The sequence below is a fragment of the Thunnus albacares genome, chromosome 2, assembly GCF_914725855.1.
Source record: "Thunnus albacares chromosome 2, fThuAlb1.1, whole genome shotgun sequence".
NCBI lineage: Eukaryota > Metazoa > Chordata > Actinopteri > Scombriformes > Scombridae > Thunnus > Thunnus albacares.
Genome location: NC_058107.1, coordinates 24031886 through 24049991, shown reverse-complemented (window position 1 = coordinate 24049991; position 18106 = coordinate 24031886). Strand labels below are relative to the sequence as shown.

The window sequence follows — 18106 nt, the reverse complement described above, 5'->3', positions numbered from 1 at the left end:
AATGGTAATCTGTGTTTTTGGAGAAGAGCCAACCAAGTGGCCATCCTCCACACTGTAAGATAGCTGATGTTCTTTTTCTTCCACTATTTCAAAGAAGGGCGTACTATATATTGAAGCTGGATCTCTTAAAAGTAATCTGCAGAATAAATGCCCCAAAAGAACCGCCTAGATATGAGTTGACTGGTTGAGAAAAACCAAACTGCACAGCTGCAGTGCAGTGTTTCCCATTAATTATCTAGATTGTGGTGGCCAATACAGTCTAATTTGTCCCGCCACAGTTTCATAATGAACCAAAAATATTTTTACACTTCTCATAATAACTTGAAAGATCTTTGACGTTGCTTCAGCAATGTTGAAGCTTGTGGTGCTCACGATTTTGTTGTCTGTTTTGTCTGAAGGTGAATTGTTTATGTGAAATGCTTCACGTGAGTTTTCACTCAGCTGCCAACACTGGATCACTGCTGCGGCTGCATACAGGTTAAATACGGGTAGTTTTAGCTACTAGCAATCGCTACTACCTGTAGGCATGCTAAGCTAACCATCACAGCTCCAAGTTAACACAAAGCTGCAACTTTAGTATGTCATATTTCACCGATAAGGAGAGGAATTACTGAAGATTGAGCAACAAGTTTATCTCAGTGCTGACGTTCAGTGTATTTCATTCAATTTGGAAAAAAAAATTAAAAAACAGTTCAATATTGTCTGTTTTCAAACGTCGGTTTGCAATGCAGGACAATAACATGACCAACTACAAACATTACTCTTTTCTTAATGTTATCTAAGAGCAAAACTAGCTGTATTGGGAACAAACTGCTCATTTCTGTTCCCGTGGTCCGGCGCTGAGTGCAGCAAAGTTTGCTAGACTCATTTTGAACCATGTGGCAGTGCAGCCTCCTCTGCCGCCAACCAGTGTAGTTGGTTCTTCGGCTTCTCACATCGGCCACTGCATGGATATCCGGAGTGACTGACAGGTTTTACTGCTTCTGAGCTGACAGCATGTTCAGTGATACCCTGGTCTCAGTAAATGTAATTAAACATTTTCATTTCATTTTTTGATGTTAGCTCAACTGATATCTCTGAGCACAGTGGCACAAAACATTAAACCTGCATTAACTGATGTTTTGTCCTCCTGTGAAACGAGCAAAAACAAGTAATGAACACAACACAATGTCAGAAAATAGTTGTAGTTGGTTATAATTAATGTGATGTCTTCAAATGTCACATTTTGTCTGAATCCAAACATATTCAGTTTACTATCATGACACAAAAAAGCTTAAAATCCTCATATTTACAAAGCTGCAACAATCAACAACCAATCAGTTGACTAATCGATTAATCTTTGCAATTCTAATTTTTTGTCCTTCTGTTTTCAGCAGAAATAAGTAGTGAACATAAAACAATGTCAGAAAATAGGATAGTTGATTTATATTTGCTGTGTCTTCACCATTCATATCTGTACAACCAATGTGTTGATGATTAAATTGTTTACTAGAGCACAAAATTTATTACAAGAGCACAAAGTTCTTCATAAATCTCTAGCCTCTTAATTTTGCAAAATTTCTTCTGGGGGACCATGCCCCCTGATCCCCCTAGAGGGTCCAAGGTCCACCCACCACAGTCTCACAAAATCCTGTGGGAAACACTGCAGTGTCATCACTTGTTTTGATCTTGGTCCTCAAGATGAAAGTTAAGCTTATATTTGACTCAAAGCAGTAATAAAACATAATTTAAATGTGGGTGTAAATCAAAGTATACATCTGTGATGCTGCACTGGAAGTTTTCTTTATCACTGAGCCCTATAAATGTGAGTCAGCACCTCCAAGTCTTTGGCATTGGTACTCTATTGGAAAGTGATTGATTGCTGACTTTGAGTTGGGAATAAGTTTCTTCCCTACGAATGAATGAGTTCAGGTATCTCAGGCTCTCGGTAACAAGTGAGGGTAAGATGGATCCAAATGGATTCATGTAGCATGAGCAGTTTTGCAGGTATTGTGCCAGACTGTCATGGTGAAGACGGACCTGAGCCTAAACGTGAAGCTCTTAATTTATCAGTGATCTATGTTCCAACCCTTATCTATAGTTATGAGCAGTAGGCAGTGACTGAAAGAATAAGGAAAAAAACAAGTGGCTGATATGAGTTTACCTTGCAGGGTAGCTAGTCTCATCCTCAGAGATAGTAGAATGATAGTAAGATAGTAAGAAGGCCAGATGTCCAAAAGCCACACAGAGTAGAACTCTCTCACCTTTGTGTCAGAAAGAACCAGTTCAGGTGTTTTGAGCATCTGTTCTAATCTCCTGAACACCTTCCTTCAGAGGTTTTCTGGGCATGTCCAAATGGAAGTAGACAGCGGGGCAGATTACATATTCCACCTGATCTGGGAACATGTTTGGATCCCCCAGGATGAGTTGAAGGACGTAGCTGAGTAGAAGATTGACTGGGCTACCTTGCTTGGCCTGCTGCCACTGCAAACCAGACACAGATAATCAGCCAAAAATACATGATGGATGGATGGATTAACTGTTGGACTGTACCGACCTTGAAATGATACACTGAACAAACTACTCTTTTGCATCTTCATGCAAACAAATCAAACTTGTTTAACACTCTTCTGTCCTCTTGTTCGTTGAACATTTGCTAACACATTTCTAAACTGAAGCTGAAATGTCTGTTTCTCTCTCTGTTTTCTTTCTTTTTCTATAATAGAATACAGCAGCATTTAATTTTCCCCCACATCTCTATTTCCCAGGTTGCTCTGTGATTGGGGTAGACCAGACGGCGTGCCTAGAGTATGTCTGATCTGTCTTTGAAGGCCTTTTTATCTGCTGCCACATGATGCAACTGGTGATATAAGGTCTATTAGAGGGCTGTTTGAGCAGAATGAAGCAATGATCTGGCCTGTGCCTGTATCTCCCAGGAGACATAATTTCACAAATACTGATATTATGCAAAGTCCCATAAACTGCTCCATCAAGTAGAGTAGAGGCATAAATAAGATAACCGCGCCCATTTATCTCTCATAAGGGCTGAGGCAGCAAATGATGGAAGATTCCCCATAAATCAGGTGGTTGATTTTAGCATGCATCAGCAAGTTGAGCTCCATAGACCAATTTCTTAGTTGCTGACCAGTGTGTTTAGCTATCATGCAGCAAAAAGCACTAAGAGGTGCAGATGTGCTGCCATAGCCCCAGATTTTCTCAAACCTCATTGATGTTTCAGTTCAAATCCATTGAGTCTTAAAGAAGAATGCTAATAATTAGTACACAAGCAAACATTATAGTCTAAATTAACAATGTCTCTTGAATTATAATCCATGAAATGTGATTCCCAAAATATGAAAGTGATGCAGAGGTTATTTAAAATTTAATATTTGAATATCATTACAGATAACTTAAATTTGAATTTTCTAGGGACCTAATTTATAATGTTGGCATTCATAGACTGATGCCACATGAGGAGAGGAAGCCTACATAATTAATGTAGATGGAAAATGCTGTAACAAGCTGTGAGGGTAATTTGATGCTGCTAGTGCTGATGATACCTTTATTGTCCCTTTGGAGGAATTAATTGCATGTCACAGATTGTTAGATTACATATTACATCACAAAACAAACAGTGCTGTAGCAACACGTACAAGTACCTCACAATGTACTTCTTGTGCTACTGTACACTGATGAGCACAAAATATCTCCAAGCAGGATTTCTATGATGCTGAGGCTAACTGTACTGCCTACAGTGGCTCATATTTACTGTTTAAAAGATGTGCTGGGTTAGTCACTAATGAATCCCCTCATAATTGCGCAAGCCTCACATATGGTTGCCACTGTGCTGAGACATGCCCCAGGGATTTTGCTGGCCATAATCCCAATTTTATTTATCTTATTTTTGTTCAGGGAGTGCAAGCATGCAACCAGACCGGATGTTATACAAATGTGAAGTAAAACAACATTGTTTTATCTCTCTCAGTTCTAAATTGCAACCCTTCCTCGATATTAATTTTGTACTCCTGAATTAAGCTCATGATTCCTGTGTCATCAGAACATTTCACTGGCGTTAACCCACAGAGTCACTCCCACAGTCTGTTCAAAACGAATAAAGCTGGGGAGTTGGGAAGTGCTTCCCTGAGGGGTGGAGGTTGTGGTTATTGTGATTAGGGAAGGGAACACAGCAGCATTCATGCAAACATATTGGGCCCTCCCTGCAAAGAAGAACTCAAGCCACTATTTTATCACAGTGGTCAGCCCAATGTGCTATAATTTTTTCCATGATGGTATTATAATATTGAACCAGAAAAAAAAAAAAGTTAAAAAGCATCCCAGTGTATGCTTTTGAAAATACAGCAGGATACAGGATGTTGGTCAACACAGCCAATACAGATAATCAAGCTGGAAGGTGTCAAATTCATGATGAACTATGGTGACAGTATAATTTAATAGTGCCCTCCTCAAACATTATAACATAGATGAAGGCAAGGGTGACAAGACTCCACTGACTCTACCAGTTGTAGCTTCAACCGATATTAAAGAGTTAGAAATTACTCACTTACACCAGTACACCCAAATAAATTGTCACATTCACACTCTAATTGTCACACTAATAATTCACTCTCATAAAAGAGTGCAACACTATCAGGCTGTGGTGGACAGACAGTAAAGAAAGGATTGGTAGCTAATCAGGTTTATTTGAGCTACCAGTCCTTTTAAAATTTACCTTCATCTGCCATTTACCAATCTTTACAATCAGATCAAGGTATTTCTTCAATCAGTCTTTTCATCCAAATCCTGGCAAGAACATTAAATGATGTTATTATTATAACTAAGTTCAGGAACAAGACCATGCCCCGCTCCCTCTCACTAATCCAAATCACCTGCGCCTCTCCCAGCCACATACCTGCACGCACCTATATAGGTGTGCCTAACCACCTCCTCTCCTGTTCGTCTCAGTTCTCTCGAATATTCGCTTGCGCTCAGACCGACAACATTTTGAGTACGAGTAAGCTTCGATCACTCACCTACCATGGACTGTGAGCTGATTCTCAGCGCTTCAGACAGCGACCTGTTTGACGACCACTCAGTGGTTCCCGAATCTCCTCCGTCCCTGGTCACTCCCGTCCAGATGCAGCCAGCCATCTTGTCTGCACTCCATTGTCCGCGTTCCGCGGCACAATATTGTCCACTACTCATCATTAACACTGCGCCCTCAAGCACTTTCACTCTGGCCTCCACCACTCCGCCTGTCCGTCCCCCTCCTCCGGCATGATATTGTCAGGTAACTACGTCGACCTCGCTCAGCTCCTTCAGCCTCTCGCCTTCACTACCACAAGTACTAGGGTGCTTTCCACAACCCACAGCCCAGCCCAGCTCAGGCACCCTTCTCCATCTCGAGCTAGGGAACTCACAGCCGCCGAATTCGCCTTTGCTTTTTCCTTATACTGCGACACTATCTGTTCAGTCTTCCCCAACCGCAGGGCCGAGCTCAATGACTACCTGTTCACCATCTTGGATTTGGCTCTGCGGTTCGATGGCACCGGCTTCTACACTTACCACTTTCTTTTTGCATCCCAGGCTGCAGGCCGCCTCCACCAGTTCAACCAGGGCATCTAGTGGGGCACCCTCGACACCGAGCTTTACTGCCACGTGTTCGCGGCTCGCCTTTCTTTAGCTTGCATCTTGTGCGGGGCGCCCTGGCATCCGGCCTCCGAATGCATCGTGGCCGCTCCATTACCCCAGACCGACCCTCTCTCATCCCTCCCCTCGACCCCTACTATCCCTCTATATCCCCCCCCCTTCCTAACATCCTATCGCTATCGACCCTCATCCCATTCTTCCTGAATCTTCTTGCCAATCCAAATAAACCATTTAAAACCATACACAAATGGTGTGGTCTTAGTTAGTGAATAAGCATATTTGGATGAAATGTAATATAATCTAAATATTTTTACATCGCTTTCAACAGACATCCAGAATATCCTTTGAAGTCCTCACCATTTTGATCAAACAGACAAATCCTGCTATGTATGCATCTGTATGCCTTTAGGCTTTGTTTAGTGTAACATGGCTTCCTGGTGTGGAACTGCATACTGTGTATGTGTCAGAAAGCTCAATTTCTGGCCACATTTAATCTTCCACAGAAAGCCTTATACGTCATACGGATCATTGTTGTTTCCAATAGCCTTTTACGTTTTCAAGATATTAATTGTTTTTCTACATATATTGCAGTTTATACTGTTCCTCGCAGCCACCATAAGGTTTGTTTGGCCACTCAGTGGTGATGAGGGATTAGTATCATGAGAAAGAGTGACGTTAATGTATACCTTCTATACATCTCCTTTGGTTTGCAGTTAATTGAAGGTATTTTCATTATTATTATTCACACATACAGTATCTCTTGTATTAATTAGAATATGTAGCATCCCCTGTTTGAATTGAGTCAAATGTGTGTTTGTTGTTGTTACATGCAGCTATTGCACATGCAGTATGTGGTCATATGCTGTATCAGGATGCCAGACTTTGGTGTGCTGACATGTTCAAACAGGTAGACAAAAATGTAAATGTATATATTGTATGCCTGTATATGAACATGTACAAACATGTTTTTTAGTATGCACAGTATGCACAAGTGCAAGTGTATGGCTGCCAGTACCTGCATTTGTTCGGAAGATAAAGCGTGCGGTTCGGTGTGTGTGTGTGTGTGTGTGTGTGTGTGTGTGCATGTATGTGTGTGTTTACGTACAAACCTGCAGTATGTTAGAGAGGGTGGAGGCCGTAGCAATGCCTGTAAATGGTGGGAAAGCAGCTATTGGTGGGTTCCCAATTGTATACAGAGTCATGAGGAATAAGCTGCTACGATTAGGTAGAGCTCCGGTCTGGTATCTTTGTTTGTTGTGGAGCTTAAGTTCTTAAGCGAGCGCTTGCTTAGAGGTGAGGCCTCAGACTTGCATTCTTTCCTCTTCCTGTCTTTTTTTTCTCTTTAAACCATCCTCCCCCCTCTATCTTATTTTCTTTTATTTCTCAGATGCCTCATAGAAAGGAGAGTAAAAGACATGATAAGAGGAATCTAATCCTTGCCAGAAAACATAGGCAATGTTCTTTAGTTTGTGGCAAAAACAGGGATGCAGCACTAGAACTGTTTGCATCACCGCTTTCTTGTTTTGTGCATCCATTGAGCAATTGCCTATAAAACGAGTGTGTTTACTAGGGAGAGGAAGCTTGTACACCCCATTTGCACACCCTATTTCCCTGTTGATTTCTCTCTTCTCATTATGCATCCACTCTCACACAAACAAACACACACACAAACACACACACACACACATACACACACACACACACACACAGAAATGCACTTTCAAAGACATGCAAACATGCAAATCTCCTGCATACAAACCCATCATGAAAGATGCAACAATTCAGATTCAACGCAATCATGCACATGTCCATGCACATGTAAAATATACACATAGACAAAGCTGAAGAATCTTCACACCCTCAAACAAACACATACACACACCCTCCTATCAGGGGTTAGTGATTAAAAGCCATCATTATCGTGCTATGGCCTTAATGAGAAACACACACCTGTTTTCCGCAGCTGTTCCCGATCACGAGCTGTCGTCCTTCACTGTAGGACCAGACGCTCTGGAGGTGATGACTATTTGATGCCATAAATCACCAGCCAAGAATCTAGTCACCACAGAAACAGGCGTCATTAGAATCAGCTAACTGAAGTGAAATGTCCTTTACCCCTGCGCTCAAAGTCCTGGAGCAGAATGGGCTTTAGTCACTGTAGCTTTCAGCCTAGCCTTTGGCACCAAATGCAAGCAGAAGTATAGCATGAGCTCATCATGTGTGCAATCAAAGGCCACAGTGATGCCCGGCTTCATGAGTCATGGAGCTTTTGCAGAGGTCACGCATGGGCTTAAGCATGGCTGACATGATAGAACATAACATTCCCCCTATTCTCACGATGCAGTCAAGCGCGCACGTGTATTCATAACACACAGAGATGAGTTTGCAATTTTCCTCTGCTCTAGGCGTGAACATCTTTGGACTCTTTACATGTAGGTGTTGTTTTTCTATTTTATTTTCCAGTTTAAGCAATATATACAGCTGCATTGCCACATCGAGGAAAGGGTCTTGGAACATGTGTATCCCTAATATCTTTAAAGCCGGTGTCTTTGTTGCTCATAAAACTGCTGCCTCTCTATAAATGTCACCACTGACAATTTCTAGATGGATGATGTGACATCTCCACCAGCTTCTTCCATTAAAAGGTTTTTTGCCCCTTCAACAAGACAACTCAAAGGATACTCATGAATAATGACTGACAGAGTGGACAGAAAGAGTTATGAAAGAGTCGTTTGGTTCCATTTATGTCTATCTTTTTGAGTAATTTTACACCAGATTCAGTCATGCAGACATAACCTGTCTAGACTGTGATTAAATATAGTGCAATGTAATAGCAGTACAGTATAATACAGTTTTTGGATATTTTGGGTATTGTTATTGATTGTAATATTGTATATAGCTTTTCTAATGTCACATTTCCAATTTCTTTAATTTCCTGATTTTATTTTTTATTTATTTCATTCAAATTGTTCTTTATCTGTTTGCTTACCTCTCAGTATGTCTCTGTGCCGCTCTAACATGTGAATTTTCTCTTGGGGATCAATAAAGTCTTATCTTATCTGATTTGGTTCTGCCCTGAAAGCTCAGTGAAATCATTGAATCTGTGTCAATCGTATCAACAGCCAAAATGATTATAGATATGTTTTTAAAAGCAAAGCCCTGATATAAATTGTATTTGAGGCTCTTCCTGAATGTCTTGGATGAGGCATACTGACACAGTCGGAGTAGTATGGAGCATAAATTTAATATCCAAATGTGGTTATTCTGGCTGCGAGACAGTTATTATTGTGTAAAGGAGTCATCTTCCATATGCCTCTACCTGAGCTTATCATCATATCTGTGTGCCTGACTTCTCGCAAGCTGCATTTTAACAGCATTTTTTGCTTTTTTGATTGTCACTCCATCCGTTCACCTTGGTTGGTCTGCCCGCTTGACATTTGGGTCGGAACGTGTTGTCAACCTGTCTGACCAAGGAATAGAAGGCAAAAAAGATGCAGAAAATATAGACAGGTGGGGGATGAGGGTAGGGAGTTGATGGATGGAGGTGAAAAGCGAGAGCTAAATTGTTGCCACTCCAACAGAATTTGATACCAATATTGAGTTTTATATAAAACTATTGGGGTAAGCGATATGGATAATATCTTCCATCAAGCTCTATGTAATTTATATATCGTATTGATTAGAGCTGTAACGATTAGTCGATTGACAAATAAATAATTGACAAAACAAGGTAAAACCAGCATCTTAAATACCAGCTTCAGATCTGGGAAATAGTGATGGTTATTTTACAAGACGATTCATTGATTAGTTGAGAAAGTAAGCAATAGATTCATTGATAATGATAATAATCATTTGTTGTAGCCCTAGTATTAATACATTTAATATAATACATTTTCCAATTCAAATGAGAATAATGAGACGGGAATATTTGTTTTTTTAGCAAATGATATACCTGACTTCATCACATTGAATCAAAACTCATAAAAATCCAACATGACAATAAAGCAATTCTGCTTACTTATTCAACCTATTGCCTACAATGACCTAATGTATCCAAAGATGTTGAAGTTATGGTTACTCATATTAGTTTATAATTTCCCAGTATCTCCTGTCTTTATTATACTATATCACTACATGTGCCACAGCAAAAACTTGTCACTCAGCAGAAGTAAAGGGCAACGCACATCATATGACGTGTCATATGTGTGCGTCAAAGCACCTGCACCCATTGCTTCCTTTGTAAGCCAACACACAAGCTGCGTCATGGTGGGTATTTCCCAGCGTCAGTGCACATCGCTGCTTCAGAAAAGCATCAGTTATATCACATATATCACTCTCCAGACTTGCTGTTACCTTGAGTACAGTAACATGTGTGACATGCCTGGGTGTGTGGTATACGCAAGCCTCACTTAAGTTATCAAGCATCATTTGAACTGTTTTGTACAAACCTTTGTAAAGGGGTTTTAATACACTGTTTGTTGTTTCTCTTATCAGCTCTGTTACTGAGCAAGGTTCATATTTTTTGATATGAGGCTCCAGGAATTCGTTTTATCATCAGTTTTATAAAATTCAATATTGACTTCAGTATGTTGCAATGGTACTGAATTTTTTATCAGAATTTTGTCTAATGGAAGATTTGCCATTTGGTGTTGAAACAGGCGAAGAATCACAGCCCAGATATCCTTTATCTGTAGCACTTTCCTCCTTGGGAATCCTCAGGTGCTGATTAGCCTGCTGGGAGATGAAGTCCAACCAGCATGTCCTGAATCTGCCCTAATGGTCTGCTCTCAGTGCCTAAGGGAGGTGATCTGGGCCAAGTACCTCAGCCATTTCAGTTCCCTAGTGATTTTTTTGCATATCTAAAGTGATCTGAGTGTCATATTTGTCACATTGCTCCCTGTTAGAAACCCAAATTTCATCACACTCCTCATCAGTTGCAGGGATTTCAGTAAAGGGGAGAGGACTTGAGGGATCTGCACTCAGATATACAAACGGGCGCGTGTGGAGACAGACGAGAGGAGAGCTGAATATGGGAGGATTGACTCAGATCAATAGGCATGCATTAGGATGGAGAGAGAGGGAGATAAACGGAGAGCAGTTTTCTCACCACTGTAGTATATTGATAAACACTCCCAGCCATTCTCATTACTTCGATGGGTGTGTGTGTGTGTGTGTGTGTGTGTGTGTGTGTGTTTGTGGAGTGTCCACTAAGCAGCGTGGGGGGAGAAGCGGGTCTCTGGAGTCATACACCATGTGCCCTGGTGCTTGTTTAAGTGCAAATTACATCTCAATGCAGTCAATAGATTGTCCCTGATAACTCCTGTTTCTCTCTCTCCCACCCTCCCTCCATCTCTTTTCTCTTTCTAGGTAAGTAAACAAAACAGCTGGGATTGTATGTGAACATTAGATGCCTCAAAAGGTAATGTAATTTTCGGTGATTTTCTGTATTCTGTGTCATGATGTGGGCTTGAATAGTATATTTTTATGGCAGACATTAATTTGGAAACTCACCTCCACCTATACTATTAAACCATCATCCCATTACTATTTCTTCAGATAAATCTATCATAACGGTAAGAAGCAGGTCTTTAAACATGATAAGTTGTGATGAAGTCGTATCAACCGCATAATAAAATTTCAGCATAACACTTAGCTATTAGGTTGTCAGTCTGCATAATGGGACTGGCTTGAGCAGTATGTATGTGCGCTGCCTTTACCTAATGGCGGTGTTGTGTTTTGCTGCTAATCTGTTTATCTAATCAGATGCTGAGGCTAGGGGGTCTATCTCATTAACTTGCAGGATATTGATTTCCTGTGTTTAGAGCAAAGCGCTCCGCCGCAGCCCGCTTCTCCATTCCCAGATGGGAGGAATGCAGGTTGCTTTGCTCGTAGCTCATCAATTGATCCAGCCTCAGCTCAGGGTTGCTGTGTTGTGTGTGTTTATGTGTGTGTGTGTTTGCCTGCAGTCATGCCTTGGTGTAAAAATAGCTACCAAAGCAGAATGTTTGCTAGAGAGACATGTTTTATGTTTGGAGACAAGCAAGGGAGAAAGACAGAGGGATGGATGGTGTGGAAAAAGATTGTGCTATTAGCGTCGTTTTAGCACATTTCCTCTTGATAGGCTATGAACACATCATTATGAGTGCTCTGATGCATTTCTGATTGATGGGAAATAGCCTTAATGTACTTTCTTCACTGTGGAGACTCTAAATTCTCTTTTATTTATCATATTTTATTTTTTAAGAGTATATTGTTACATTAATATTTGGAAGGACGTTGAATAGACATTCATGGCCATCATGGATGCATGTAATCAGTAAAGGAATAGTAAAGTTGATATGTAGTCTTTCCCTTTAGTTTTTCCCAAAGATTAACAAATATAAAACATAAAATTTCAATTTGTAAATTAGCTGGACTAGCCATCCTTCTTCACTGAAGTTCAAGAACTTGAGCTAAACTTTTTTCATAGGGAAAAGCTAAAATACCAGTTTAAGCATCTATGCCAAAAGAGAAAGCAGGCTACTTGTCATTTATCAGCTTTTAAATGTATTGGCCTTGCGACAGTGGTGCTCAACATCCCTGGCTTGTGGCCATTAAATAGTTGATGTATAAATTTGATTGTACATGTAGCATTTCTACTCTTCTGCTGGTTGACAGCGTTGTAATAAATGTATCATCACTTCAGCTGCCAGATTATGATAGATGTGTAGAAGTGGCTTCTCTTGCGTGAAGCACATCAATGTGAATGTGTGCCATTTGCTGCATTGAGGGTGGTGTGTGTGTGTGTATGTGTGTATGTGTGAGTGTGTGTGTGTGTGTGTGAGTGCAATGCGTCATTCTGCGACTTGCAGAAGCCCGGGAGCTCCCGTTTGGTAGCTTCCATGCTGCTTCTCACGGTTATGTAACTATGCTGTTCTCACACTATTGCCCTTTCTCTCTTTCTCTCTCTCTCTTTCTCTCTCTCTCTTCATCCCTCTTTACTTTTTTGTGTGTGTATGTGCAGAGTGTAGCTATTTTTTTGAGTTGTGTTTGGGTGGGATTTATGGGATCTTTTGTGCTGATGCGGGGCAGTCTGTGCCACAATGCAGCAGACAGCAACTTGTAGAGGTGTCCAATTGGTATTCTGTTTATTCTCTCATTTTCTCTACTTTGTTCTCTCCCTCTCTTTCTGTCTGTTGCTTCCTTGTAGTATAACTGTATTCGCTGTGTCTGTGTATCCATGCATGCATCCCCACCCACTCATTCTCTGCAGCAAACCTTCCTGTGATACAGCTGGAGTCACAGTTGGGGGAAAAAAGAGATTTTATTATGAGTACTCCCTTTATACCCAATCGCTTATAAGAGAATTCAGTTATATGCCAGGGAGTTATTACCTATTACACAGAAAAATAGACTGAGAGAGAGGGTTTTTGAGAGAGAGGAGTGAGAGAACAAATGTAAATCTGTAACATTTATGAATAAAAGTACATTATAAAAAAATGATCCTGGTAATTATTTTTAATAGATTTTTAAATGAGAATTTAATCTGCACTTCACACACCTACTATATGCCTTATTTTTTCTGACAGGAATGGATTTAAATTTATTTGACTAGTTGATTTTACTTTCCTTTTACACAACGACCTGGTGTCTGCGTCAGGCCAGGCTTGGACAATAGCTGAACTACTGTCCTTAACTTTGCCACGAGAAGCAGCTGTCCCACAGTCATTTGGAGCAGGTGTTTGTCAGCATGGCATACCCATTACCTTTGTGGACAATTTTAATGATAGCAGTAATCTGGCACTTTGTTGATTTCTGTGTGGCAGCTCACTATTTGTTTGCATACTTGACAGTAGGTCACTGTGTAGGGTCACATACAGAGCAGCACACCTGGAGCTGACAGTGAGTCGTTGAAAGGAAAACTTCACACTAAAACACTTACAATGCACAGTACTGTACTGTACTGTGCATTTCTGTGTTAATTTGCAATTTAGTGGTAGAATTAACTCATTAATACATGGCAAAATGTTAATGTTACATGTAAAGTTACATAACAATATTTCCTAGAATTGATCCAAACTGTCATAATACATATCAGCCCTGGAACGCATTCTCTCACAACTCTGACATTTCAGTCACTGAGCTGCTATAAAATGTGCGACTTATAAAGTGGGGAAAAACAGCGTCAAGTGAGTGCAAAGTAACACAAATTCAGGGTTTTCTCCAAACAACACTGGAGTTCAGTGGAAGCACTCAGCGTAATTGTTGAGTGAGAAAGAAATCCTGCACCGTCTTTGATTTTACATGGTTTGTATTGCGTTTGAAGCCCCCAAAAACCTGGTTTCAAAGTATATTTCTATAATATTCAATATATACGACTGAATACAAAAATAAACAATAAAGAGTTTCTCAAAAACTCAGCTCTATCTGCTTCACCTGGCCAGGTGGGTGCGATTTGATCAGATTTGATTGACAGTCGCCCGGCAACAGAATAAACAAACCCACTTTGGCAGATAATTATGTGTTCATGTAGGACCTCATCCATCACAGTAAAAAACTGAGTGAGAAAATAGGTTTTTAGGGCCTTGAATGGAAGTAAATATTGTTTTTTTGGTGCTTTATGCCCACCTGATTATGTTTGTTTCCATAAGTCACTAAAAAGATTGCCAGCTCGGATAATGTCAGAGTTACCGGAGACGAGGATCTATTATAATGTGTCTAGATCAGGGCTAAATGTCAATCAAGGTTGCTGAAGTGATTTTTGAAACGACAGGAGTGATTATTTTTACTGTTCACCACTCACACATCCACACTGATATTCAACTATCATACAGGGACATACAGGCATAAAATACAGAGATCATTTTCCCACAAGTAACTTCAGTAGTGCCTTAAGTAGCATTTAGAGGAAGCGGGAAGGCTTTATGCTTTTATCAACTGGGAAAACGTGTTATGCTGTCATTGCCACATTGCTCCCTACACCCACACATATAACACAACTGATTTGCAGAATGTTCAGAAATGTCCTCTGGAGGAGATGTTAAATATTCTTCCTGGGAATGTAGGAAACCAGTAACTGAAGTAGATGATGCATGTTGTGAGAGAGAGGTATACCACTTATAAAATAAGGTGTTTATATGACAGAATTATATCCGAGGGTGGAATTTTCCTTGACAGCCTGTCTGTTCATTGGGGTGAATACCTGCCAGTATCAGGGGGTTCTCCTCCCCGCCGTGTCAGTTTTCCCAGAAGTCAAATTTCTGTGACTGTTTTCAACAAATATGATCCACCAGATGGTTTATGGTTTCCAGTAAAGCAGTAGGTTCTTCCTTTGATCTCATGTTATAAAAATTTAGAGTTGTGGGTAATGTTTCTCCCCTCGCCTGCCTATTAAAGCCAGCAACAAAATCAAGCACACACAGATGCACAGAAATGCATATGCTTGTGTACATATGCAAGCGTACAGTTCATATACAGTCATTTATATTTGCAAATTTTGCCCACAATCTTATGTATTAGGCAGACTTTACTTTACTGGGGTTGATTCTTTATTTCATCTATTACCTGACTCTATTTAGAACAATCAAAAAAACTGTCTTTGCTTCTTAGACAGAGAGTGTGAGAGACTGAGAGAGTTGCTTTGAGGTCAGCAGAGGATCTCATCCAGCTAACCTTAACCTGCTCCAGCCTCACATGGATTTCACACGAATGTTATAAGCCTTACACAGATCGCTTCTCACGACAACCCCCCACACCGACTTTCACAGAGACTTAATAAGTCGTAAAACTCCATTTCCCCTCCCATCCCATCTGCAGTTGTACAACACTGCATCTTATAAAACATTTACTGGAACTGTTTCCACTTTGTGTTCCTCAATTCTTCTCCTCTCTTCTCTTCTCTTCTCTTCTCTTCTCTTCTCTTCTCTTCTCTTCTCTTCTCTTCTCTTCTCTTCTCTTCTCTTCTCTTCTCTTCTCTTCTCTTCTCTTCTCTTCTCTTCTCTTCTCTTCTGTCTTGAAACAGTAAAAAATTTCACATTTTCCCCGGTTCTTCTGGCATTTGTCCGTTCGCCTCGTCGGCTATCTCTAACTTGAACCTCCTGCCTGGGGTACTGGTGGGCTGACAGGTTTCATTTGGTGATGGCGAGGTGTGGATGAAAGGGGGGTGAAAGTTTGACTTTTAAATGTCAGGGGAGCCATGACAGTAGACAAGGGTGGCAAGGTCATCGCTGTCTGCTCCTCAGCTGTTCCTGTCACATTCAAGCAAGAAGCAAATACAGAATGCTATAATTGCCATTATAGTCGGAGAGTAACACATGCCAGGTGGTAACACAGGTTCAGTAACATGAATACTAACAAAAAACTTCCATACAGTAAGAGTTATTGGTTGTTTTCAGTGTTCCTCTCGTCCATATTGGCCGTAAAGAGGTCCCTTTATAATGTGATTCCAGTGTAAAAGATGGGGGACAAATATATGGCTTCAACGGTGTGTTATTCAAATCAAGTGGGTTTTTTAACATTCTGAACTTCAGAATTCATCCTTGTGTGCAACAATGACTGCCACAGGGTTTAACTGGCCTGTCTTGGCCTATTTAAGCCTTTCATCATTTTTTAATCAACACCATGACCTGCTTCTTTTTTGGTCTTTGACTCCTTAAAAAATTCATAGTTTCTGATAATAATAAAAAGAGACAAACAGTCTCTGGAAAGATGTTATTTTGAACAAATTTAGTCTTGTTCTCTATCGTAGCACCCACATACACTATAAAATAAAGTCAGTCTCTCCCACAGGTTGAGAATTTATTTATAGAGGTCTAAAGCTCCAAAATCCAACCCTTGAATATCAGATTTGCAGAACAGCTTAGTAATAATAAGCTAACTTCTGATTAGGGAAGTCAATTTTCCAGTTCAATTGCACAATAATTCATCATTTTGGCAGGCTTTTAAATCAATTGGCAGGTTCACCTGCCTTTTAAATCACCAGCCTTTTAAATCAATGCAGGAAATACACAGAAATCCATTTGGCTGAGATGGGCTACCCACTTATTCTGTTAATGGATCTATATATAGGTAAACCTGTATATGAGGAAAAAGTGAAAATAACTAATTATAACACATTATATGCATTTTTATTTTATTTTACATAATATTTGTATTTTAAAAGCTTTTCACATATGTAATGGAGCAGCGACACACTTGTGTCGTTTATTTTATCCCCCATTTATTGGGAGGTTTTTACTTTATAGTTTGATGACAGTGTGCTCTAGTGGTTTTGTTTCACTCTGAGTTTTATTAGTTTAGTTAAAACCTTTAAAGCCTTTTAATACTATATGAGGCCTTGTAACCAAGCAGATGACACGTAATAATTTTTTTCTTGTGTGTTTCTATCAGTTTTATTTTGTACTATTTACACTGTCACTGTGCATGTAAACTAAAATATGAGGCCATTATGCAAGTATTTGGAAGGGCGTGTGCTGTTCTGTGTGACAGAGTGCGGTGGTTTCCCCCCACAGTTTGCAGACAGAAAGTTATAGACTGAGCCATTTTCAGAGTAAGATAATTTTACAGCCTGCAAGCCTCCTTCTAACCTGTAATTACTTTAACAGTTTAATGTCACACAAGTCCCCCACAATGCTCTTTCCTACATGCTGCGCCTTCTTCATAATTCATGCCCTTTAATGGAATTTGGGGCAGCGAGAAAAACATGAGAGATTCAGATCTCTTGTTCATTCACTCTCTTGCTTCTCCTACCCATGAATATTTTTATGTGTACATTATCAAATGTATCTATCCACAGTATGTCAGTCCTCCTATCTACATGTCTGTTGTGTATCCGCTCCTCTGCGGTTTTGTAAAGTTCTTGTTATTCCACAGACTGTGCATTGACTGTATGACTTACATTAGTGCCATCGCAGCAATGGCCTATGTAGCATATTATGAGGAGCATATTATTTGATTGATAAAAGATGTCTTGTATTCAAAGTAAGTTTTACTGTGGGAAAAAATGTGTGGGGAAAGTCCCACATTTTAATCCGTTTTTTTTTTTTTTTTTTTTCCAAATGCCTCAACCAATTTAAAATGTCTCATAGTTTGACCTGCACGTACTGTTTGCTTTTTAAAAACCTATTTATATATGGCTTCATAAATTATGATTTCTGTGTTTCTGGGCACAATTCATTTAAAACACATTGTGGATAAAAGCAGCCGAGTCTAAAAGGTATCAGACATCTGATAAAAGGTAACGGATGTCTCTCAAAATCCTTATGAAAATCCCTGACTTGTGAGTTTAAAGTAATGATAAGTTAAAAATATTTTGCTTTTGCTGTGATGCAAAAAGAAATGTGTGTATATGGTAATATGGTAGAAAAGTGAAATAGGTCAGATGGGGAAAATAAGAAATTCCAGGAAGCCTCGGTTCTGCATAAGAAATCTAAAACCTGCCATCAATAGCTGGACAAAGCCTGAAATAGTGATTATCTGTTCACTGTGAAGATCCATGTATGTA

At 40.0% G+C, this 18106-nt stretch overlaps 1 protein-coding gene and 1 long non-coding RNA gene across 5 annotated transcripts in view; one reads left to right on the top strand and one right to left on the bottom strand.

Annotated features, from left to right (window-relative positions):
- pde4d (phosphodiesterase 4D, cAMP-specific) overlaps positions 1-18106 on the top strand; it is a 191432-nt gene that overhangs the window by 108161 nt on the left and 65165 nt on the right. The window lies entirely within an intron of this gene.
- Positions 662-4797, bottom strand: LOC122997900. Its single transcript, XR_006407284.1, has 3 exons — positions 4709-4797; positions 2244-2463; positions 662-1129 (listed from the first exon to the last, which is right to left on the bottom strand). It is a non-coding gene; the product is annotated as an uncharacterized LOC122997900 (long non-coding RNA).